Raw genomic sequence first — 25558 nt, forward strand, 5'->3', positions numbered from 1 at the left:
TAAGATGGAAAGGGCTGCCTGGTCACGAATGTGGTTTTGATTAACAAAGCTCGCTTTCAAAAACAAACAATGCAGATGGCAAACAGCATTTCAATTCTAAAAACGAGCAGAACCCAGGTAGGACACTACACTGCAGCAGTGGAGGATTATTTTCATTAAATGAAATTAGAGGGCAGAGGCGGTAGCGGGGCTGAATCCCGGTGCCAGGTGCCATCGCCAACCGCGACGGGCTGCAAGAGGAGAGAAGGAAAAAACCACCATGTTACATCCTGCATTTACATAAGCGCTGTTGGCAGCGCAGTTTAATGGCTTTCCTAGAAAAGCTCCACGGCCCGGGGCCTGCCATGCCCAGGCGGCCTCCCCTTCCCCTCCCATCCCATTCCCCGCAGCCGCTTCCCCGGGAGCAGCAGGAGCGGCGGCGGCGAAGGGCGGGCGGGCGGGAGGCAGGGAAAGGGATCCGGGAGCGGGTCCCCCGCCCCGACCCCCGCGCTGCCAGGGCGGCGGGGTTGTGCGGCCGGGCCGGCCCGCTCCTCCTCGCCTGGCCTCGCCTCCCGGCTCCGCTCCTTCCCTTCCTCCCTTCCTTCCTTCCCTCCCTTCCTCCCCTTTCCCTTCCCTTCCCGTCCCTTCCCCGGCGCCCATTTCGGCGCGGCCGGGCACCCGGAGTGTCTGCGGGCCGCCGGCTGCTCCGCGCCGCTTGGCTCCTTCCCCCAGTAACAGCTCCCACATTCCGCCCCGATCCCTCCTCAATCTCAATCACACACACACACACACACATATTACTTTTTTTTTTTTCTCCCCTCCTTCCTCGGGACTTAATCTCCAGCCCCCCCTCGCCCTCCCCACCCTCCCCTCCCCCGGCCCCTGGCTCGGATATAATTGAATATCACAGCGCTACGCGCTGGGTATTTTTTTTCCTTCCTCCTCCTGTGTGTGTGTGTGTGGTGGTTTTGTTGTTTTTTGGGTTTGTTTTTTTTTTTTCCCCCCTCCTCCTGGTATTTTTTTTTCTCCTCCTCCTCTCGGTGTGGACACCTTAAAAATACATATATATAGATATTTATATATATATATTATCGATACCTATACGCGTGTACACACACACACACACACACACGCAGGGATGTGCGCGTATAATATACACGCGGCGGTATAAAACACACGGGAGGAGGAGAGACAATCCAGGGTGAATTCCTCGTGCCTCCGTTCCCTGGGAAAGGGGGGAGCAGCCGCTCGCAAGGTAAGGACCGGGGGGCTCCGAGCCCCGGGGGCGGGAGGGGGCCGGGGATGGGGATGGGGGGGCGGCCGCCCTGTTTGTGCTGCTGGAGGCGGGAGGGGGATGGGACCAGAACGCCCCTGTGACCCCCCGTTTTTGATTAATATGTGCATATATACACGTATATGTGTGTATAATATATATATATTTACCCCCCTCCCCTCCCCCACTCCGCGCCGCTGGCTTCCCCTCCCCCACCCGCCTTCATTTTTTTTTTTTAATTTTTTTAAAGAAAAAAAGGGTATAACGGAGCGGGGGATGGGGTGGATGGGGGGGACACCGGACTCGGCAGCGAATGGCACACGGGAGCCATGGCGAGAGGCCTATTTTTAGCCTGATTTGTGTGGAAGAGCGGCTTCCCCTCCCCCCCTTCCCGCATATTTACTTATGTGGGGGGAGGGGAAAGGGGGGAGGGGAGGCCCTGCCCCTCCCCCACTGCTCGGAGTTCTCCCCCATCCCGACCCGGCCGTTCCTTGGAAGGGGATACACACCCCTCCCCCCAGCCCCCCCGGGCCATTCCCGATGTTTCTCCCCCCGCCGCGAGCCAAGTTATTGATCAGTTTTCCTGCGAAGTTCGGGGCGGAACATGCAATGCCCCGCGGTCGCAGCAAGCGGGCCCAGTTTGGGGCATAAAATAAGCTTTTTTCCCCACTTCACAGCGTCTTTCTGTTCCAGGGTTTATCCCTGTCTGAAACACTGGTGTAAATTGTGTGTTGCATCAATTAGACGGGCTCACACGTTGATGCAATGTGTACATTTTCTTGGTGGAGGGTATAAGCCCTGTAATATGTGGCTTATTATTGTTGTACCCTCAAAAGGGTTAAAATCTTTCGTGTTGTTCCAGGTGAATTTAATCTTTCATCACCGAATTTCCTTTTAAGGCAGCTTGACAGAATAAAAGTCTCCCCCTCGCTTGTCTTTATCCCCAGAACAGCAAAACTTTGTCTGTGCTTTATGGCAGGGGCTGCTTGCTGCAGATGACACGTGAGTCTGGAGGAAAGTTTGGTTTGTAGGTCGCTGTGTAGGAAAGTGAAGTTTGCTGGTGAAGTTTTTACTACTCTCCAGTGTGCTCAACTTCCTCGTTTTCCTGTCTGTGTAAATCAAATTCCTAACTGATTTATGGGGGAGGGGATCACGAAACATACTCCTTATTGTTAAGGCATGGGAGGCATGATCAGGAGAACCAAGTCTTTGTTGCGTAAAAGAAAAAAAAAGGAGTATTCTATTCTGGGCTTGTCTGACTTGCTTTGCTGTCCTGTGGTACAAAAATAAATGTCTGAGCATGTTGAGTGTATTAACCGAGGTTCTTTGGTGTTGGTGGTCTCTACCCTTTGGGTGTTGTGAGTTGTGCCCCTTTGGCAGAGCGGGCACCGTTTTGCAAAACTGAACTTTGGGGTTTCAGTTGTGCCTGAGCTTTTGGGCAGTTTTGGGCCCTCTTCTTGCCCTGAGCAGCCTGAAGGCTGGTGTGTGTGAGGCTCATTCTGGGTTTTGGGCCTTCCTTTGGACACGTGTTAGCAGGGTTTTTGGAATATATTTCAAATGAGGACCGAACCTCCAAACTCTTGTGTGTGCCCCTGAATTTAAGCAAGTGGGCGTGTGGTTGGGCATGTGAAAGGCTTTTTTTCCCCTTATTCATAGAAGAAAGGGGTCCACGCTGGTGATGGTGCTTAGGGCACAGGTGGTGCCCTGTACATGATCATAACAAGCTTTCTGTGGTTTCTTGTAGTGATTTTTTCTTTTTTTCCTCTTTGCTTTTGGCTAAGGTCTAATGGAACAGCAGCATACTGTTCATAGTATTTGCCTAAGATCACCTTAGCCTGTACACTGTTGTTGCCCTAAGTTTTCTTAGGGGAAGGTGAATTTGTCTTCATGAAAACTGTGTCTTCTGGTGCTGTGTCTTGGGAACTTGGTGGCCTGCCTCCTAAACTGTTATTGGGAACACCTGGAAAACACTTGGTTCTCACTCCATGAGGAAAGGGGTAGGAAATGTAATTTATGTGTATGAAAAGAGTTGGGGTTTGGCTTTTGGGCTTTATATTTATTTTTAAGATTGCTCAAGAGTTTATTTATTTATTTTTGTTTGTTTGAATATGTGCAGCCATAACGTGTAGCATGAAGAATGCAATAATTACAGGAGATTGTGTTGCTTAAGCTTTTTTCCCCTCTTCAAACAGGTAGTTAAGATTTTTTTTCCTGTGAATTTTTTTTTAATATGAATACTTCTTTCAGTTTTACTCTATATATGGTAATTATTGATGTTTGTGTAATGCTTTGAAGTTGTAAGGCAGGGTATAAGCGCTAAGTACCCAACAGCAATATTTCATAGTCATTTTCCCATCATGAAAGAGTTTGATGCTAAAAAGTGCTACAGCCCTAAGCATAAAGAGGCTCTGGATGGATTAGGGGAAATGGTCAAAATTGCTGATTAATGTTGTTTTCAGATAATAGTTTTTAGTTATGAAGAACAGATCTGAATGATGTAAAGCAAACTGAGTTATTTTACCTAACTTGATTTTGGTCTGGAATTTAATTGAACGTGGACTTCACGTTTGAGTCAGAATGTGTTTGCTGTTATAAGTTTTGTAGTGGCAGTAAAGACCCACATCCTACAAGGATGTAATCGTGCAGAAGTCAGGAAGTCCTGTAAAAAACACAACTTTGTGAACATCAGTGGTCTCGTTTGGCTGAGTAAGCTCTGCAGCTGTCTGGGAAGTTGCTCCCAGAAATTGGGTGTGTTTTGTATTAGTGGTGGGCAATAGGATGTGAATCTTTCATTATACTGGTGCTGTTTTGGTATCACAGGGCTGTTAAGGGTTTTTGAGAAGGCTGAAGTAGTGACATGTGTGACACCTTTCCATTACTAATCCTGTTCCACTGCACATTGGGAGTCCCAAGCAGTAGCCAACCCCCTCCAGTTTTGACTTCTTTTGCCTGTCTCTTCCATCTCCCCCAGTCCCACAACCACTGGGGATTGTGGTGCCTGTGTGAATTCTGACACCCTACTGGCAAGGACACTGTGCTGGCAAGTGGAGGAGAGGCAGACACAAACCTCTCGCCAGCCGTTCCCCTTCTGAACGGGGATAGGGAGGTCATGAAGTGGTCTGATCCCTGCTTTGGAGAGGAGGGCAAGGGCAGGGTGTGCTGCTGTGTCAATACTGCAATATTGTGATACTGAAATGTATCGTACCAAAGTGTGACTCATTCACAGTCTAATTCGTGTTGTTTATATGGAGTGGTGTGATACCGTTCTGTGTGCTGACCATCCTCCCTGTGCGTGTGTTTGGGCGTGCGTGCACGCAGAGTTTAGGGTGTAATAATGGCTGTATTTAATGCCCTGAACATCAGCTCATGCAAGTAGCTGCAGGTTGGGAGAGAAGTGAAAGTGTGTGTGCGTGCACACTGTAATTATGCATGTTTGGCTCCTACAAAAAGTAACTGCTGTGAGAATATACTCATTGCGTGCTCATTTTTAAATACAAATTTAAGTGTTTGTGTTAGGTGGAGAGGTGTCAGTAGTTTCCCATTAGGAACTATGATTGACAGCTCTTTTCAGTGTTTCTGAGTTTCACTGCAGCATTAATGTAGTAGCTTCAAACTAACAGGTGATGAAGAAACCATTTCTGTGTTCCTGCTATTGTTTTGGCTAACCCATTCCCAAATATGTGTAGTTTTCTAAGTGCTGCAGTATGAAATTAGATGGTCTTAATTTCTATAAAGTCACTTAATAACAAGAGTGACTTTACTAGAAAAAGGTTCATCCAGTGATCCCGAGCAGAGTAGATGGAGACTGCTTTATTCATCTCATAATTGGTTTCCTCCGAGATAAAGTATGACAATGAAATGAGGAATAAGAAATATCTTTTGATATGAAATTGTAGGGGAATATATTGGCTTTCTTTTAATTTTGCAAAATTGAATTAGCTAACTGGAGGTAAGAAGCAGTGAAGACGAGGCAGCATAGCTGTCACTTTGGGAGGGTTGATTGCTTGAGTGAAAAGGTTTGGAAGTCTGGCCTGGAAATCACGCTGCCAGTTTGTATGAAAACTGTGAACAACTTCTCCTTAGGGTTTCATCTTGTGGTGTCAAATCCAGAATGGGAAGGCCCTTTTCTTCTTTCTTGTAATGAAAACAAGGCTGAACTTGTTGATACAAAATGCCCTGGAGTCTCAATGGCCTTGTTTGAGCTCACATTGAATTTTCCTTTGGTTCTGAAGGATCTATAAAGTCATAACTCAGTTTACACTCTGAAACCCTGATCTTTAATACTTTACTGCGTAGCTTTCTGTGACATCCTTTGGACTTTCCTTTTTACATCATTAAGGAGCCTTAAAAAAAAAAATCATTCCTTGATAAGAAATAGGTGGTCATCCCAAGCTGGAGGTTATTTAACTGCAGGGATAAGTGCACACACTGGTCAGGTGTGAAGGATCTTGCTGTCTTGGCTAGCCAAGGAGTGAAATGCTGGTGCTGCACCTCACCCTTGCTCGCTTTCTTTCTTGAATGGGCTGATTGCAGGGAAGGTATTTCCTTATCTGTAGAAATAGTTACCCAAAGGTTTGGGGAATTGGTGTAGCTCTCTGAAAAACCTACTGAAAGAAGCTCCAAGGCAATGAGGAGGAATGGCACGGAATTGTCTTGGCCGGTGTATGTGACCTGTTTCAAAGAGTCCCTTTTTGGTCTTTGAATGTACGTGTATGTGGCCTTACTCAGTGCTACGAGGAGATACTGAGGTCCTTCCCAATATGTCATTTTGAATACCAGAAGCAACATCCCCGGGTGTGCTATCAGACTAACACATCGTTTTTTCAGGATGAGTAATGCAAGCAGGTTGGGTGTCAACCTGGTTACGTGGTTCAGTGCCTGCCCGTGGCCCTTCGTGGTGCTCTGTGTGCCGTGCTGGGCTCCAGGAGCTGAGTGCTCCAGAGTGCAGTGGGAGTGGGGATCAGTCCCCTGATTTGTGCTGCAGTTCTGTTTGGTGCAAACATGACTCCTCTGAAGAGTATAAACTGGCATCTGCATCTGTAAAGTAAGATATTAATAGTCTTATTTTCTAAGATGCTGAGTCCCCGCAGTTGCATGTGAAGTTGGCAGTCTCTGTGTGTGCTTAGCATTTCTAAAAATCAACTCTTGTGTGTGGTTTGCTGGCTTTTGCAAACTCCCGTGAGGGTGTAGTTTCTGTTCCTGGGAGCAGTATTAGTAAAAGGCTATGTTGTGTACTCTGACTTGTGTTTATTGTTGTAATTCTGAAGTCTCCATGTTGCAAAGGAGCAATCTTGTTTACTAGTAATGTTTAGCAGTAAAAAATCAGAATCATCCAGAGAAAAAACCAGTTGTGTGGTTTTTCTTTTTTCTTTTATGATCTGAGGCTCAGTTCAATCTCTGTTCAATGTCAGTGTACTACAGACACACTCTCTACAACCATGTGCCATATGCAGACATGCTGAGTGTCATTTCAGATTGCTGGAGGTGCATCACTGGAAGTTTTAGCTGGTGTGGTGTTAGTAGTAGGCCTTCCCTTCCCCCAGTTTTGCCAGCCTGGCAAGGCAGACAAGCAGCAGGAGCACCCTGCAGCTAATGCTGGTGCTCCTTTTAACCCGTGGTGGGTTTGGGGAATGATTCAGTCACTTCTCCAGCTGCACGCAGAGCTCCCTCCGAACCCCACTGACGTCAGGCCGATGGTAGATTTTTATGAATTGGGACTGTGAAAGTGCCTGTGGAAACTTTCCTGCTCTGTGCACAGCTACGTGCCTGCTGGTGGAGACCAGAGAGCGCACAGAAAAGATCTCTCTGCAGCCTATTCCTGGAGCATTTTTCCAAGGTTACGGGTTCAGGGTCAAATATTTACTGTTTGTGAAAATGTAGTGCTAAATATTGTGCCCAGTGCCAAAACCACAGAAACTGTCAAAGGTCTAGAGCCCTAAATAGAACCAGTCCTAAAAGTTGCATCCATTTGACATTAACAATGTTAAAAGTTCAGACTCTTCACATGGGTGGCCTTTTGCCGGCAAACTGAGCGGGGAATTCGCTGTGTGGTGAGCACACACGAGGTGGATTTCAGTCCCCTGATGGTTCCCTAAAAGTACCAGGCGAAGAAGAAGCAGTTTGATTTCCTGGAAGAAGTTGCCCAGGCTGGCCGAGGAGAGGAATAATAGGTTTCATAGCTCTTTTGTGGTTTTTTGGACAGACTGATTCACGCTCGATTGTCAGCAAGACTTCTGAAAATATGTTTTTGGTTTGTAAAAATAGTAATAAAAAGATTCAATTATTTTTCATTTATTATTGATGTTGGTGTAACTTAGAGTCCTCTCGGACAAATGAGCATTTTTGCCATTAATTTGAGCACTTGGGAGAGTGTTAAATGTGGCTGAAAATCTTACCTTAAAATACCAATTGATCTTAACAGACGTGAGTGAGTCTGTTGCCCCTCCCCCCTGCTTCCTGGTCTCTCTAGCTCAAAGAAATCATGAGGACTTTTCCTCTTTTAGGTTATGTTTAAATTTGCAGGAAAAGGAATAGATTTTGATATTGCATGGACCTAGGGGGGAAACAACAAGAGATCTGGGTCAAAAAAGTAGGACGTGCAAGATTTAGAAGCTGTTGAAGTGTATTTATTTGTCCTATATTAGGTTAAAGGAAGTATTGGTGCTCTCAGTTTGGCAACGTGTCCTTCAGTCTGCAGTGTGCTGTAAAGGGAAGACAACTGTTAAACAGTGAATCACCACTAATTTTTGTATGGATGTCCACATTCTTCTCTAGTGCAGAAATTTTTGCCTGGATATTAACACAAACACGCATTCCTAAATAAATACTCTTGGAGATAAATTTTAATTAGGAAGTGCTTTGTAAAAATACAGATTTTTGCCATGATGATGTTTGTGAATCTGTAACGTATTTACTTAGGGGTTACGTTTGTTCGGATATAATACTTTTTAGTGTACTTTTAAAGCAGTGTTAGCACAGATGTGGATGGAGGAAAATGAGGGACTGGTGTTGCCAAAACCATCTATTAATGCTGACATCAAATAAATTATGCTAGAAATGGCTAATGCAGTGGATCTGGGATTTAGAGAAGTAGGGTCTGTACTCACTGAACAACATGAATATTTTGCTGGTTCAGACTCGGGACCTGATTTTTCACTTTATTTCAAATGCACAACTAAATTTCACAATCTGGTGTCTTGTTTAGGTTGTAAGTATCTAGCACTGGGTAGGATGAAAAAAAGTCAGGAATAAGAAACTTCAGTATGTTGAATTGCAATAAAACTTGAACAAAAATACAATGAAACAGCCTAATAGGCAGTTTTGGTGATAGCAGGAATGGATAGCTAAATGTAGCTGATTAATAGAAACCAACTTTTTTTTTTTTTTAACAGCTTTTGCCATTATAGTAAATATTTGTCACAATTATTTGAATTGTGAGAAATTTGCTTTGTATTACTGTGACTGTCTTCCAGGGCAGATTGTGGAGGGCCTTGGATTACATTAGAAATATCAATGTGTGTATCTTACTGTTTGCAAAGTCCATGTTAGTTGGGTCTTCTGCTGTCTGCACGTGCAAGGTTATTTTGATATGGATTAGTTATTCCTAGTTCATCAAGGCCCTTTGTAAGATTCTTTCTTACAGTGCATTTCATGCACAGTAAATACATCAGTAATTAAGTTCTGAGAGTCTGTTCCATTAAAACAAAACACCCCCTTGATCGTTGGGTCATCCCGTTAAGGTGCCTGGGCACCACAGCACTCCCAGGGGTATTATTTTCCAGTAGAATGCATGGGCATTGCTTCTGCCTTAGAAATTAGCCCTCTGCTCTCTGTGTGGTTCTTGGGGCTGACTGTGAAAGCACCAAACTCAATATTCTCGTCACAGCTTGGGGTCCCCATGTTGGAGAGATGGTGGCTGCTCATATGTATGGGGGCACTTTGGACTTTTAGAGACCCTGTGTGTATTGACAGAACTGGTAAGAAGAATTTAAAAAAAAAATACATGAAGGATAAAGGGATGGAAACTTTCAGAGGTAGCCAGGGAAAACACGTTCGATATGTTTTGACTCGCTTTTTGATGCTATGGATGACTTCACACACGAGGCTCGGAGGGTATGTGAAATGCAGTGACAGACTCCAGCTAAGAGTACGTCCCCTACGTAGGCTGAGGTTCTCTGTTGTGCCAGCAGCAGGGCTTGTGTACATTGCTGGACATTGTTGGACATTGCTGCAGAGCTCCAGAAAGCTCCACTGATGGTGTTAGAATATGTAAAATCTTATTTGCCTGCTTGATGTGCCTCCTGCTTTCCCAGCCGTGGTTTGTAACTACCTGCTTGCGGAACGGAGTGTTTTCAAGGTGAAAGGAAAGAAATGTGCTGGTTTTAAAAACACACGTTCAGAGATCAGGTTAGTCAGATTTCATTTACATTAATGTTCCTGTAAATGCTGTAAATTTGGAGCTGCAGTGTACTTCCATGTGCCTCTTGCTGCCTAGTTTTATTTGTTAATCTGGTGCTGTTGGGCCTACTGCTGTTCTGTGTGATTAAAATAACCCCCCAAACTTCCCCCTTCATAATAAAAGACAAGTGGTGCAAGAGTGTACTGCTTTTTTTCTTTAAAATTTACCCTTCCAAGGGCCAGGGTGGCTGTGCCTGCTCCTCTACTTGGCTCTGCTTCCTTGTCCATGATGTAGCGTGAATATGGCAAGTTAATGTTGTGTATCGGGGTGTTTTGTGTCCATCCTGACAGTTTGCATCACTTTATTCTTACCCCTTCCTGAGGTTTTATTTGAGTTTTCTAGTCTTTCCCCACTTGTTTTTTTTTCCCGGACTTTCTCTCTCCTCTTTGTCATTTTGGACTTTTCTTTTGTGTTCTCCCCATCTGTTCTTGTCAGTCCTTTAAATTGGTGCCTCTGTTCTCTGGGTTTTCTCTGCTTTCTTCCCATTTCTCCTAGCATTAGTTAAGTTTGTGTGTAGGGGTTGATCCCAGGTAGCCCTCTTGAGCCAGAGGGGTTGGAAGGGTTTGGATGGTGCTGCTGAGGAAGTCTCATTTTGCGGGTTGGCAGCGAGCGGAGGTGAGCGAGGGCTCTGCCTGTGGGCAGATGGGTGGCTGGGACAGGCACACAGGAAACAGAGAGGACAAATTTTGGCAGTGCTTTATTTGATAAAAATAATCTTGGCTTTAGGCATAAAGCATTGATCCAACTCTTGATGAAGTCAGAGGGAGGCTTTGGAGGGAGTTGGTGTGAGCTTTTAGTGCGAACACGAAAAGCTGAGGAAGCCTGAGCGAAAACCTCAGCGCAAGGTGAGGTTGCCCGTGGGCTCCTCATAATAAGGGGTTTTATGCCATAAGCTTTTTATTGACGTTGTGACTTAAAATTAGCAAAAACAAAGTCAGTCATCCCGAAATCAGTGGCAGCCTTATCTTATTGTTTTTGTTGTGGGTAGTGTTGACAAGTCACATGCCCCATTGTTCTGGGTGAACAAACACCGCTTTGAGGCTGCGAGCTGCGACGTGCGCACAGGCGCCTCCGTCCTGCCCGGCACGGATGAGCGTGTGCAAGTGTGACTTTGGGGTTGAAAGATTGTCTTTAAAGACTTCACGGCTAGAAACTGCTGTAATGTACGAAATAACCTCTTCCTTGGTATCTAAGCAGCGTTTTTATTTGGTGTCTTGTCATCCCGAACCTAAGAAAATAAGCGCAAGTGGTTAAAGAGTCATAAACTCTCTCCTACCTTGTTGTCCAGAGAAACCTATGGATAGCAGGCTTGTGTTCTGGCTCGGAAGCGCGGATGTGCTTGGGACAGAGAGAGCGCAAGATGTTCTTTCTCAAAAGTCAGGAAAAGATTTTTACTTGGAAGTCTTTCAGGTGTAGGTCCTTTACCTCAAAAGTGTTGACACTTGAGATGATAATAGTGAACCTCATCTCTACTGAGGTCACAGTTTTGTGGATCACCTCTAAATTACTCTTGCCATGTATAAATCCCTGTAATCAGGATGTGTGTAGTGTAACTAAGATGGATGCAGTAGAGGCTGGCTGCAGGAGCAGACTTGGCACGTGGAGGCTGTGGATGTAGTCATCCAGCCGTATCTGGGGGAGAATTCCGTTGAAATTGCTGTGAGTTTTACTTAAGGAAGAGCAGAAAGATTACTCTTCCCTGCCTACAGTGATTTCTATTATGTTGTTGTGTTTAGTACATCTTAATAATGCCAGCGTAGCTCATTGTCTGGTCCAGTATTTTTGATTTGTAGAATAAGTTGGGTTTTTATTTTCCTTTTTTGTCAGCTCGTAGTCTTGCTTTTTCCTCTTTGGAAACCTGTACTTGCGATATGTTTTATACCTAAACAAGAGCATTCACCAAAATGGTCTTGAATTGTTAGAGTTCCATAGCAGGTATTATCAAGATGCTTTTATATGTAATGTCACGAAAGGTGGTAGAAACTTTCAGGCTGGTAGAAATTGTCATAGCTTGATAGAGGCAATTATGGAATTACTTTCTGATTATAAAGTATTTCTCTGCATTTTCAGAGACCTCTAGCTTTGGGGTGGATTCCCAAGGGCACACCTCCAGTCCCCACACCCAAAATTTTGCTTTTCTGAGTTGACCTAATATACGTGTATGTAACAGATAACTGTGTTTACTTTAGTTTGCATCACTGAAGATTTTCTGTCCTCATAATGATTAGGACAGAAAGCTGGTGTCAGGATTATCTGCTATTTCTGCCACTGTGTGACCTTAGCAAATGGATTAACAAATTTATCCATGCACCAGTGATTTAATTCTTAACAGGAACATTTTCAGACCTGTTCAGTGCCCTGAGACCTTGTGGTGAAAGGCTGCATGGCAGTGTAAAGTGGCTCGTTTCATTTTTCATCCTCTGCTTCCTTGGAGTTTTCAGTTTGGGCAAAGTGCTCCGTTCCTTGTTTTTGTGTGTGTCTTTTAGTTTTGTCTTACGTTAGACAAAACATGGTTCTTCGCATTGGAAATATTTTCCGATAGTGCCAGTACATGTTGAAATCAAGCTACTTGGTTCATAAGGTGGAGCGTATTTGTGTCCTTAGCAACGTGGGAATGCCACCTTATATGAAGTTTTAAGACACTTGTGCTTTCTCTGGACCCTGGCAGCTCTTTGGGGATGAGGAAAGGCTGAATTTTCATGGTGGAACCACTTGAGGAATAGGTTTTGGAGCACAGCTACCCAAGCAACCACTTAACTCAGCAGTGGGGGTGGGAAGGGAGGTGGTGGGACCCTTAAACTGACCCTGTTCTTGATGGAGCAGAGATGCAAAAAAAGTTTCTATTGACTCCTCTGCTGTGCTGATAAAGTGGTTTATTGCTCCTAAAAACATCATCTCTGTAAGGATGTGTTAAAGCCAACAGCTATTTTGGGAGCGGGATGTGTGTATTAAAATCTAGGTAGTTTTGCCGAACCAGTTTGCAGCATGACCTCGCAAACTGCTGCATTGTTACTGTAAAGGTGGTGGTAAACTTCAGCTTAACCAGAGGTGTGAACGTGTCTTAAGTTAGGTGAGGGTGGGCCGTGAACTTCTTATCTCAGCTTTGTTATCAGACAGAATCTTCCCAGGCTGCAGTGGGGTGGCTGATAGCTCAGCCAGTCTGACACCAGCCAGCAGGATCGCATGACTCAAACCGTCTGGGCTGCTTGGGTTTGTCCCTGTGTAAAATAAAAATAAATGGTGACATGGTCTTTGCCACGTGCTTACAATTTCATTTGGGCAAGTCTTTCTTTATAGCTTCCTAAATGATTCTTGTTTATAAGTTTATAGTTAAGCAAATGTACAAGCTTGTATAAAAATCTTTTTTTTATGCCCTTTACTGGGAGCCAGTGGTGTTTTCCTTCTCTGAGGGCATTGATTTCAGGTGAGTGTCAGTATTGGTGTCTCCTAAAACACACCTCAGTCTTGGCTGTCACAGCCGTGCTTGTGACACTGATGAGCACATACTCCCTGTTGTTTGGCTGTTTTTCACCTGCTGGAAAATGAAATTTTTGGGAGTGTTTTAATTTTTGGGCATCTCTTCAGTTTGGGAATAGTACTTAAAGTTGTATGTGTTTGGGTTTTCCTATTGTAAATCGTAATTTTGTATGGTGACTTTTCTTATTTTCACCATATTCTACTCTGAGAAGTATCCTCTGGTTGATTTGAAAAGAAAGTCCTGCCAGCACTTTAATAAATCCCTTAAACTTTACAAAAATGTATTTACGCTTGCTGGCAGCATGGCTTGAAGTTAAAAGTGGGAATTTACAGTATGTTCACATTTTGGTTTGGAATGACTCCAGAAAGAAAGTGTTTAATTCCTCTTTAGTGTAATATATATCTATATATCAGCAGATATAGCTGTTGGTGTAGTCAAGCCCTAATTGTTTAAAAATTATCACTTTTAAGTGTGATCCTTGTGTATATTTAGAAGAGCTGATTGAAGCCCTTTCTTAGTTGAACCGTTTTCTTGTGTTCTGAGGCAGTTTATGTGTTCTTTGTAAGAAACGTATTATCACACCATGGAAGTCAATTCAGGTTCTCTGGAAATGATCCAACCTTCAGAAAAGAAAAATATTAGTGCACATGTTGAGGGAAAGGGTTTCCCTTTATTTCAGAATTTGCTTGTCATGTGTAGCAAATAAGCCATTTTCAGATGCATTAAGGCTCTGTGAAACTAATTTTCAGGGCTGACAGTTTTCTAGTCCCGGGTTAAACAAAAAGATTTAAATTTAATGTTTCCAATTTTTTTGTTTTGTTTTAAATAGCAAGGGATATGTACATTTGCTCAGTTATAATTTGAGTGCCATGCATGTTTCAGGAGAACAGAAGAATGAACTGTTTGAAATTATGATGACGATGGGGTAGCATTTTTTTAGCCAGTCATTTGTCTCAGTGTCTGAAATGTTTTGTTGCCAGTTTAAATGTTGGAATTTACGGAAATAGCCTTTGCTTGGAAGTCTTAAATATTTGCAATGTGTTGTTTATTTGGTTTATGAAGTCTTGTGCTGTTTGAACGCTGGTTTTTGTTTTAACTATGAGTTTTGGCAAAGCACATTCTAGCCTATGTAGTCAGTCATAAACAAACCAGAGGCCACTAATGTTTTAGTCCTGCGGCTGTATCAAAGTGAATGAGGTTAAAATTAAAGCTGGGTGGGCACGTGCATCTTGGACCTGTGCTCCACTGAGACCTTCAAGATGCTCATGTAAAAATTCTGTGCCTTCTGTCATTAAAGCAGTGACTGTCTCAAGTTTTTATGACTTTAATCTTTTAATTGAGGAGGGGTTTGCAGGTTTCTAGACCTGATTTGTGGCTGAAGACCAGCACTGCACATACAAACCTGTCTTGAGTTGGGTGCCCGCTCTCCAGAGCGAGTGGAGGTTTGGTGATTTTTGCAGGATTTAGTGTGCTTCCCTGGGGAGGGCAGGGATTTGGCAGCAGGCTGTCCTTCGGTAGCTGTGTGCTCTTGGAAGTTACGCAAGCTGGGCCATTTAGCAATCGGTTTCTGAAGGCTGCAGACAGGCTACAGAAGGGTGGAGATGAGGTGCAGCCAAGAGGAGCCCCACGATCAGGGACTCTTCTCTCAAGGCTGCTCAAAGGCTTGTGCCGAGGCGCCCAGGGAAGCGGGCGCTGGGTCAGGGTGTCACCCCAAAGGACAGTCCAGATGGCCTCTGTCTGGGGTCAACAGGAGAAGAGGCTGGAGCCTTCCCCTAAACAGAAGGGGTGACTAGGCTGTGCTTGAGCAAAGCCCTTCTCCAGGAAAGTGCTACCCTCCTGTGCCCAGTTGGGACCTGCCCTTCATTCCCTCCTCTCCTCTGATTTAGCTACCAAACCGATGGCATTTTTCCTGCACCTGTCCAGAGCACTTCTCTCAGTGTTGCTTCTGAAACAAATGCCGTCTTTGCCCCCTCGTCATTGCAGTCATAGAAGTGCAGTTTAGAAATTATTATTATTTTTTTAATATTTGCACATATTTCAGTTTATTTTCCTCACTTAGGCTTTTAACATCTTAGTGACTCAAAACCTCAACTGGCTTTGTTTGGAACTGTTTTTTCCTCAGGCAGAAATCAGACCTGAAAGTGTATTTTTCTGAAGTTTCTGAAGGAAAAGCTCTGTGGTAGCATTTCTGAGTTGTTGAGATTAGCTCTGAATTTCCAGATAATGTAATTTTCTTTTTTAAAAGAGCTCCCCTCCCCCCTCCCCGGCAAGCCCTAAAGTATTCTTTGTGTGAATATACTATATGATCTCTAATTATATGATCACATACCATTCCACAAATAGTGCAATACAATAGCATAGAATTATTCCTAGGATGTTGTAGAGGTCTATTCACCAGACTACCTTAAACCCTGAGCTTGCAATTTGTTTTGTGTAAATCGACTCCTTCGCCTCCCAGAAGCCGTGTTTACTGTAGCTCTGCCTTAAAGCCCAGGTTCAGAGCTTGTTATGGAATCAGGGTTTGGGATGTCAGCCTTGAAAGTTGCCATTTAGCTGCTCTTACACAGCATATGCATATTAAGTAGGATAGCAGAATAACAGTGAAATTGCTCACCTAGGTCTGCAGATGAATTACCATAATTAACTGCTTCTTCCCATGAATTGCACCTAACGAGGGCTGTGCTGTTGGCTGAAAATAAATTGCATAATGCATTGCTGTTGACTAAATTATTTACATACCTCAGAGAGGAGATGGTATAAAAAGGCTGCAGAATAAGTGCTGGACCATTATGAAAAAGAAATGGGGGGGAGGGAATCACAGCTAGAACATGGTGTAGCCTGCCTTCTCCTGGGTCACCGAGGAGCTCTGTGTCCTGTTTGCAATACAGTGTGTGCCTCCATGGTTACATATTTATCACATTGCATTGCATAATGTATGTGTGGAGAAAGCAGAGTTAGATCTGTGCACACAGCCTTGGGCCTGCTCTTAAGAAGAGTGTGTCTGTATGGTTATAAATTGCTAAAAATGACTTTTCTTTCCCCTCCCCGCATAACTGGTCCCAAAATATACGAAGTCAAAAGCAGAATGTGGCTTAACAAAATCAATTATAAACCAAGATGGACATTTTTTGAAATGCTTGCTGTTCTGTGTTTATTTGTGAAGCGTCTTTTGTGTGCCTGTTGTGAGGTGGTTCAGCATTTGTGGGCTATATTCATGACCTGTTTTTCTTAGCTTCCTGTTTAGCCAAGAAGTGTTTTAAAAGAGCTGTATTTTCATCTGCTATCTTATTTTCGTGTTGTGGAATCCTCTGCAGCCCTATTTGTTGATACTTATTAGAAAAGATGGTTTCGCTGTATAGAGATTACTTACACTAATTTACCAGAGGAGTCAGACAATAAATATATGTGTGAGCTGCTCCGCACACGAGCACTGGCAACACCAAATAACTGCAATAATAAATGTGAGCTCAAACAGAGGTGGCGATTTGTGTTAAGAATTTTCCAAAGTGAGGCTTGTCACAGCTTGTGTTTTCCATGGGCAAAAGCCGGTCTGGAATCGTAGATCTTGATTGCTGCTTTTTTTGGGTTTGCTTTTTTTCTGGGGACTTTGTTTTGGGCCGAATCTTGTCAATTGTTGACAAAACTTGAAGATGCTTTTTGTTCCTGCGTGTAGGGATGTCCATCCCTGCGCCCCCATCACAGAGGTGGTGCTTTGGGATGGACAAGGAAGCTGCAAGTGGGGTCATGGCCCTCACAGAAACTTCGCTTGTTTACGTGATCACTTCTGGTTATGATCCCAGTGGAAATGTGGTTGCAGGGGGGGAAAAGCTTTGTAAAAACAAGTAAGCTTGGGAAATTGGATCACATTTGTTTTTTTATAAGTAGGCCAAAACATTTTGTGATAAGGCTGGTATTGAGTAGGCTCCCTTCTCTTGCCAGACTAGCTGGAATAGCTCAGCTGTTGCGATAACAACAACAAGAAAAACGAGTCAGTTGTTTTCTTTACCTGTTAAAAATTTTTCTTGAAAAGCTTTACTTCCTGTTTGACGACATGTGCTTGAAGTTTGGCAAAGTCATGACCTTTGTGTCAGCAAGGGATATTTTTGGTTTTGTTTTGGGTTTCTTTTGTTGTTGGGTTTTTTTTTTATGTTGGTGGGGCTATTCTGTAAGACGTAAATCTGACATTTTGCATTTCTAATATAATAGGCTGTTCAGGCGAGTGAACCACTTACTGTGGAGAGGTTGTGTGTAATACTATTAATAAGCCTTAAGTGACAAAATAGTATTATTTGGTATGCAAGCAAAAGGGTAAAGAGAGCAGAATAATCTTTGAAACAAAATGCATTAATGTTCATCCAACATTTGTGACATACCTAACAAATTATGACAAAACATTTTAAACAAATGTTTTTCTCCAGAATTTCAGAATATTTTCACTTCGTTGCACAATGTACTTTGTAGTGATGGGTGATTAACAGCAATGTAAATACGTTCTGTGCAAAAAAATGCCACAGAGGGAAAAATTTGGGTCTGTGTGCGTTGTTTTGGTTTTTTTAAAAATATTATTTTGTCTTCCTTATTTATGTTTTTAGAGAGGGATCTAAATTTAATTTACGGTAACAGATTGGAGTTTTCCATGTAAAAGTTGTGAGATTGCAGTGTTCCTGGATGGTACAGTCCTTCACACACACGGTGAACCCTGAAGGCACTGCTGAAGGACAGGGCCTTTCCTGCTGTCCTTCTCCTCCTGGTGTTTGTCACTGAACTTCCAAGCTGTTATTTAGGAGAGAGAGATGATCAGAAAGGACAGCAGAGACCTTGGAAATGCTCTGCCAGAATCTGAAATCTGAACTGGGGTGTTGTGGATGCATATTTCCTTTTTGAGGACTGGAAGAAGAGACCAGGGCCTTAAGAGCATAGAGGAGGGGGAGCAGTGGCAGTAATTGTGCTTCTTGCTCTTCTCTTTTCAGCACCGATTACATGAAGGTACAAGTTCAGGGTGCTGCTTTAGCTTGGTAGGAACTTCACCAGCTTCCTAGTTCTGTCTGTTAGCAGCAATGAACTGTGTGAGGATCACGAGTGTTACAGGATGCTGCCTCCTGACGTGCCACTGCCTGTGAGACAGGGATCCATCATTCTGGGCACACCACGGGGCTTGGTTGTGCTTGTGTGCATTTAGAACTGCAGTGACAAAATGCTGCAGTAGGGAATGGATACTCAGAGATGAAAGTGTGCGTGGTGTTGTAACGTCCAGGAAGAGGAACGGTCACTTTTAGTACCTGTGGCACCACTGTCTTCAAATTTGTTTGGCTTTTTGGTTTGTTGGGTGGAGGTTTTTTGTGTGTTACAGAAAGGTTGCAAAGGGAATAAATGAAAAAAATTCGTGCAAAGCCTTGGGGCAGCGAGAACCTGTTATGAAGTATGAGTAGAAGGGGCAAGACTTTACACTTAGGGTATAACTATGGGTATGGAACAACTGTAGATTTGCAGGTGAGAAAATATTCTACTTTGCATCAGGCTTTCCAAGTCCCAATTGAGCACGGATGGAATTTGTCTTGGCTAACATCTGTTCCTTTCTGGAGTAATTGGCTTTAGAGGAAGGCATGAAACTTTAATATGATTTCTATTTAGCTCAATCTATCTCTTTCTTTGTATTTTCAAAACATATTTTATTTTATTAGATTCAAAAATACAGGTTACCTATGCAAGCTGCTGGCTCCTTACATAAGTAATCATATGATAAATACAATTAGATTGAACTTCAGCAATATTGAAGCCACTTCCATAGGAAGTTGGCTGACTGCCCAGGCATCTGACGTCATTGTAGGAACCGCACACTCGGTCTTGGACAAATGTCTTTGGCACAGTCCTGTGAAAGTCACTGGGGTTGGGATCTGGGTGGAAATAAGCTCTGAAGTCTGAGTGTTTTATGCCTGATGCCATCTCCCTCCCCTCAGATACCTTCCTGCCAGCCTCTGAGTATCTGTCCTGTCCGCAGGCGCGGGGAGGAGGAGGAGCTCCAATCCTCGGCCATTAAACGTTCCTTCAAATACAGCGACGAGTTTCCACTCAGCCTTCCAGACTCCTGCGATGTGGTGTAATAATGTGGGATAAGGACTCGGTTGTGGCCAACGTAATTCTTGGTAAACAGAGACGAGGAATGATGTCTCATTAAAAAATGTAGTGTGGCAATAGGAAAATCATGTTTATTACCAGTTCTAGAGTTGTATAAATAGAGATGGGAGACATCTGCTGAGCGTTGCTGTAGAAGAAATACTGAAATCACATTTACTCAAGTTAATAAATCCCAGAGCTAGGAAGGAAAGTGGTGGAGCGAGGGGTAGGAGCAAGGCAAATGAAATGAGCAGTGGCAATGGAATGATGTGAGAGTTTTTGAATATATTTTCATGAGAAGGTAGCTAGCTGTATATAGTTGAATATAACAATATTCAGTGTTGTAGGATTTTATCTCCTCAAACTTGTTGAAAGGGCAGGACAGACTAAATATAAGTGTGGAACTCCTTGCATCAGGCCATTAATTACATTTTTATTTAGGTAATGAATGTTAATTGGACTGGTGGAAGTGAGAACTGCATCTGTGGAGCAAGTGTTGTCCCAGCAGTGGGGAGCTCCCTGTGCTCTAGGGGGATTCCCAAATCGTAGAAGGTTTTTGTCTCCTCTTTACACACCTGCAGGATTTGGTTTTGAAAGATTGTTAATGCTTATTGTAGAGTGGGAGTTGGGTTTTTTGGTGGCCTTTTATTTTGATTTTTTTTTTTTAGTAGTGAATGCATCTCAATAAAATTCTGAAAATGTTCCTTAGTAGCTTAGAACTGCATTACACAAAACCAGCGTTTTTTTCTCAGAGTTGTAGTCTAGATTTAATTTCAAAAGTAAAAGTAATTTACTGCCTGTTACACATGAGCAAAGAAAATCCCAGTATGTTGAAGAATGTTTTGAAACTACTTTCACTGGAAAATGTAGACAGAAATCTCTCAAAATTGGTCACTGGCTACCTAAACAAGGTAATTGTGTCCCCTGTGTGGCCAAGTTCTTGCAGGATCACTGGTTTTACCTATTGGAGCAAGAATAAAATAGAAGGTGCAAGTGCCACATAGTGCAGTTCCACAAATAGATGCCGGTATTTCTCTTTTAATAACAAAGTTTGTTGAAATAAGGAGAAATTTAGAAATTACATCAGGCATTTTTCAGGGTGGTTTGATAGAGCTCTGATCACTGTTTTATTTTGTTTTGGGGTTTTTTTGTTGCTTGGTTTTTGGTTAGGTGGAGGTAACTTTTTCTTTGGCAGTTTCACGTCTTGTCCTCAGTCTACACTGCTCAATGTTTATCTGCCGCATTTGTCTCTGGAAGTTTGCAAGTTATTCTGTTGACCAGCACTTCTCTTTCATCTCCTGAATTTGTATTCAGGATTTTTTGTTTGTTTAGCAAAAAAACATAAAATAGTGCTGTGCTGTTTTCTACTCCTCTTTATTGCCTGAGCAAAATTGGTTCTGATGGTAGCAATGTTACCTCAACAGCTGTCCCGTCCCCCTCTTGTGTTGGCTTTCCTCAGTAAAAACACATTGTTCATCCATTTCCAGTTAACAGCCAGCTCCCTGAACCCATTCAGCTTTATCCAAGTGTGACACCAACCCACATTCTCTGTGGAGCATCCACTAATTTATACATTCTGACCCTATTGTTAGTATGATGATTTTCTTTAAGGTTATTTTTAGAAATTTTATAATAAAAATCAATTGGGAACAGCTCAGGAGGAGCAGGGCAATACTTTTTTTGATCCCTGAATCATTCTGGTTTGAACTTTTTTTTTTTTTTTCAAAAGATACATTTTTTTGCAATGTGTATTTTGAGGTGGAAAAATTGTAACATTTTTAATGTTGTCCAAACAGACCCAAAAATTCAGTGACTTTCTGACTGCAGGCTGGACAAGCTTTCATGTTCTGTGGACACCCATGTGTGTAAATGAAATAGTTGCATTTTGTTTAATTTGAGTGGTTTAATTTAAAATTATTGTAGTATTTAGTGAACCAGTAGGATTACTGTAATAGGGTGGCATGGGAAGACTGAGGGACTTCGTTATTTATGGGGCAGTTTTTATTTTGTGGTTCGTTATATTGACTTAAAATTAATTCACTGTGAGATTCCTATAAAATTGCTCTCTATGAAATGGTATTTATTTTGCCTTTTAATAGGCAAACCCCAACTCCTATGATAGGCATGAAAATAATTGAAATAAATTATGTGCAAATAATTATTTAAATGCAATTGAAATGCCTGGACCCCCCTCAGTCTCCCTAAGTGAAGTCCTTGTAATGGTGTTTTTCAGCTGCATTTGCCTGCGACCCCATGTGAAGTTTAATGGGAACTTGGGTCAACTGGAGCAACTCTTTGCATTAGAAACGTGACCTGGATTGTCTTTCTAGTAATGCCATGGTGAGGATTTTAGGAACACCTAGACAATACTGTTCTCATTGCTGCCTGGATTTAAGGCCTCAGAGGGTTTAAGTCTGTAATTCTGCTGGGGTCAGAAAGGTGATGGACTCTTTGTCCGTGTCAGGCTGCCTCTCCACTCCCTGTGCTCAGTGAGGAGGACACCAAAATCAGTGTTGAGGTGGGGTTTGAGTTACACACTGAACTCTCACTGGGGTTTTGATACGCAGAGAAGTAAGGAAAGCTCTTTAGGATCCTTGTTGAGGCGAGATATTAAGCTATAACTGGATATGTGCCTTTCTCGGGTGTCTCCAGGTCCAGTTTCCTCGCAACGCTATGTTTTCAGAAGCTCAAAATAATGCCTTGTTCTCTACTGATATTAATCATCTTGCACGCATTGAAATGTGGATCTGACTGTGACCCAGAACAATTTAAAATCAGACTTCACGTCTTACGAAAATAAGTGGCTCCCAGAGGAGAAAGGACTTCTGTTTTCACTTATCGCTTGTGATGCTGAGCTGCACTTCATAGCTTGAGACGTCCCATCTTGCACTGACTTCCTCCGTGTCCCAGTTCATGCTGACAATGAGATTGGCTTTGATCCCAGCCTTTACTGGGAGAAAATCTTGTAATGGTTTAGGTGGCCTGGGGACAGATCTGATAAGAGACAATTTCTGATGTTTCATCAGTGGGTCAGGCAGGAATTGACAGAAATACAGCTGGTGTACATTTGAAGCATGGAGAGGGAAGGTATCATTGAAGGGAAGACAGCTCATGGGAAGAATTGAATTGGCTTTGGGAACAGCCCTGGAGCAGGAAACTATTGAAGTAAAGGCTGTGAAGATTGATCTTTTGGGGGTTATAGCTGGAGGGTATGTGAAACATTTTGCTTTCATTAAAATAAATTGTATTTGAGTGTTTTCTTACTGGTACCTTATCTCTACACCACAATTGAAGGAAGTTACTTTTTGTCCTCTTGGATTGCAGTGGGTGTGTCTGTTTTTAGCCAGTTTTGGGGGGTTTTTAGTTGGAATGAGTGGTTACTTAAGTAACAGGTTTCAAATTGGGAATGGAAAGATAGATTCTTAGCACTGTGTGTGTTCACAGTGGACTCATCTGAGAACAACATTTAATGGTTTCATTGAAAACTGTCGAGAGCTACAGGAATATTTGCTTAAATTAATTCACCTCATTAATTTCTAGATGACATTGGGTAGCATGGGTGTGCTGGCTACCCTGTAGTTCCACCTTGAGGCATGGACAAGTGGATTTTTAAAGCGTGATCTTCTGTATCAGAGGCTGTGTGTAAGATTGGTTGCCCATTTGTCGGAATTTTAGACAGTCTGTGAGACAAAGTTGCTCTTGTAGAGGGGCTTGTTTCTGAAATATGTTCTGGAGACCGTTAAGTTGTGGTGGCAATTTTTGTTTATATTTTGAGGGCTTTCTCATTGTCCTCATCGTTTTTGAGCTGGACAAAATGGTTACATTTTAAGGCAAAAAATGTCATCCTTTTTGATAGCTAATGCATTGCATTATTCAACAGCAGCCTCCAACAGTTAAATGTAGTATTGACAGTCGCAGTATCACCCTTCAATATATTGAAGATTAAAATACGTGTGTGTGTTTGTGGGAGAGCATTTCTGGTGCTTTGTATTTGATATATCGTTGCCTATTTGTCATTTATCTGTCTAGTTTCAGACCTACCCACATCACACCTGTGATCCTGCAGAGAACATGTGGTCAGAGTTATACTTCTGTGCAAAGGCAAGCGGTTTTTGGTGGTCTTCCCCTAAAAGAAGCGTGAAACAAGCTGCACGGAAGTCGAGGCAGATTCTGAGCCTGCAATTTGATCTTGTGTTATCCTGGTTACCTGCCATGGCAGTTTGGCCTCCCCTTCATTAGAATGTTCCTCTATTTTATTCTTTCATTTAGGAAATTTGGGTTTTTATGACACTAGTGAAAGCAAAATCTCAGGAGACCATGCTGACTGGCTGCAGTTATTTGAGGAAAATTCAGAATGAAATTTACCTTCTTTTCTCAGCAAGCAAGAACACAAGAATTAATACAGATCAAGACCAGATTCCTCCTCCTTTATTGTCATCTTGTTAATTGTAACTTTCAGTTATGGCTTGGGGGGGAGAGGGTGTGTCAGTTTACCCAATGAATTAAGAGGAGTAGCGGGTGGAGAATGTGGTAATGAGGAGAGACAATGAATCTTTGAGTAGTTCAGTAGAGCACATGAAGTGATGTGTTTGTATGGAGGGGATTGAATTAGTTTTCCTTGCTTGTAACTTTTTTTTTTTTTTGGAGTGTCTTGTGCAGCACTTTGTGGTTGGATTTGGGGCAGGATGTGTTCTTGATCAGTGATGACTTTCTGTTGGACTTTATTGAGCTGTGTGTTCCTGGAAATGATGAGCTTTGAGTGGCACTGGGAGATTCTGGCATTTCTTTGTTGTCCCGAGCGACATCTGTTGACAGCTGTATTGTATCAGAGGGCAGGGCAGGTATTTAAGAACCCCAAATCTCTACATGACACTTGAGGCTTCCAACAACAGTTGCCCTTAGTACATGGCCAAATGGAAAATGACAGTCCCATCTGCATTCTCTGTCCTGTTTTCAGTCTGATGTGGAGACTTAGAAAAGTTACCTAAACTACCTAAAAACCCAAACAAGACTAGCCTTAGCTCAGAGCTCCCACGTTGATGCTAATGGGTGGGTTATTTTGTATTTGTGCTTTTTGACTGTCTTGTTTCCAGGAAATCAGCAAGGGCACGACGTGACCGATATACTGCCTTTGGAGGAGCCATAGTGTCTGATCAAACCTGGCGTGTGCCAGATCACAGCTGCTCCTTTTGGCCTTTTTTTTGTGCAAATTCAACCTGGCAACATAGTTTTGTACCAGTTTTTCTCTTGTGTGGCGGTTTGTTGTGGTGTTCCATGTTCTGCTGAAAGAGCCCTTGACCTGTTTCAGCTGCAGTCCTTGGTGTGGTTGCAGAGAGAGAGGGGGGAAAAGGTTCACATTTGTGGCAAAAAAAGCCCCAAACCTTTGCAATAAAAGGAACAGTATTTGCCATTGTAAAAATTTCAGATTACTGCAGTGCAAAATGTGAGGAGAAACGGTCTCTGGTAACCAGTTCTGCAATAAGACTTATTTTTCCAGCATCCTTCTCTAGCCTTTCAGTCTTCAGACATGGAAGGAAAAAGCATGTTGAAGTTTGTCCTTGCAGTACCACCACAGTGGTCCAATCTACTGCTGTGGGTTTGTGTTGTTCATGAGGGTGCTGGGTGAGGTGTGTTTTATGGCCACAACCGTGGGTGTTGTACACTAGGTGCAGTTCCTCTGTGTTCTTACCATGCTGGTACTCCATGGTCCCAGGCTCTAAAGCTCCAGGCTCCTGAGAATTTATCTGGTGTCCTCTGAAACTTCAAACAGCTGAAACAACTTCCATCAAACTTGAGGATAAGTGAGAGGGAGTTTGCTTAATAAAGAAATAAACTCCTCAATGTCTTCTGGATGTGAACTTCTCACATAGGAGTGTGCAGTTAAGGTAATTTTAAAGAAATGAAAGTTATTTTATGTGAGTGGCAGACTCTTACATCTCCATATGATTTCCTCATTGGATCCCCTGTTGGCAGTTCACAATCTGTCCTTCAGGCTTGCACGTACTGGGCGAGTGTTCACTGCATTTTCTCCTTCTAACTACCACAGGTGCTTATTTGCTCCTCTCTGGCCTGTGGCACTTACAGGTTTGCCTCTGGAGTGAGGAAATGAGGAGTCATTAAACTAGAGGAAACTCGAAAATAGCTTGCTTCAGGCACCTTATTGCGAGGTTGTTTAGTGTTATTCTTTTTTTTGAATAGCAGAACAAAGCCACAACAGTTCAAATGTTTTAAAAGCCTTTTCTTCACTGCTGTGACT

At 42.9% G+C, this 25558-nt stretch overlaps 1 protein-coding gene across 4 annotated transcripts in view; it reads left to right on the forward strand.

The window, feature by feature from the left end:
• The first annotated feature begins 1027 nt into the window (after positions 1-1027).
• The window catches only part of TBL1XR1 (transducin beta like 1 X-linked receptor 1), a 110578-nt gene continuing 86047 nt past the window's right edge, over positions 1028-25558 (forward strand). For 3 of the 4 annotated variants that reach the window (XM_027685514.1, XM_027685517.1, XM_027685516.1), the window contains exon 1: positions 1028-1234. The gene's annotated coding sequence lies outside the window, so the exon portion shown is untranslated. Of the gene's footprint in view, positions 1235-3368; positions 3445-25558 lie in introns of all 4 variants that reach the window. The other variant, XM_027685515.1, reaches the window with a different exon arrangement.

Source organism: Neopelma chrysocephalum, unplaced genomic scaffold (assembly GCF_003984885.1).
Source record: "Neopelma chrysocephalum unplaced genomic scaffold, ASM398488v2 Primary Assembly neopelma1_69, whole genome shotgun sequence".
In the NCBI taxonomy this organism is placed as follows: Eukaryota; Metazoa; Chordata; class Aves; order Passeriformes; family Pipridae; genus Neopelma; species Neopelma chrysocephalum.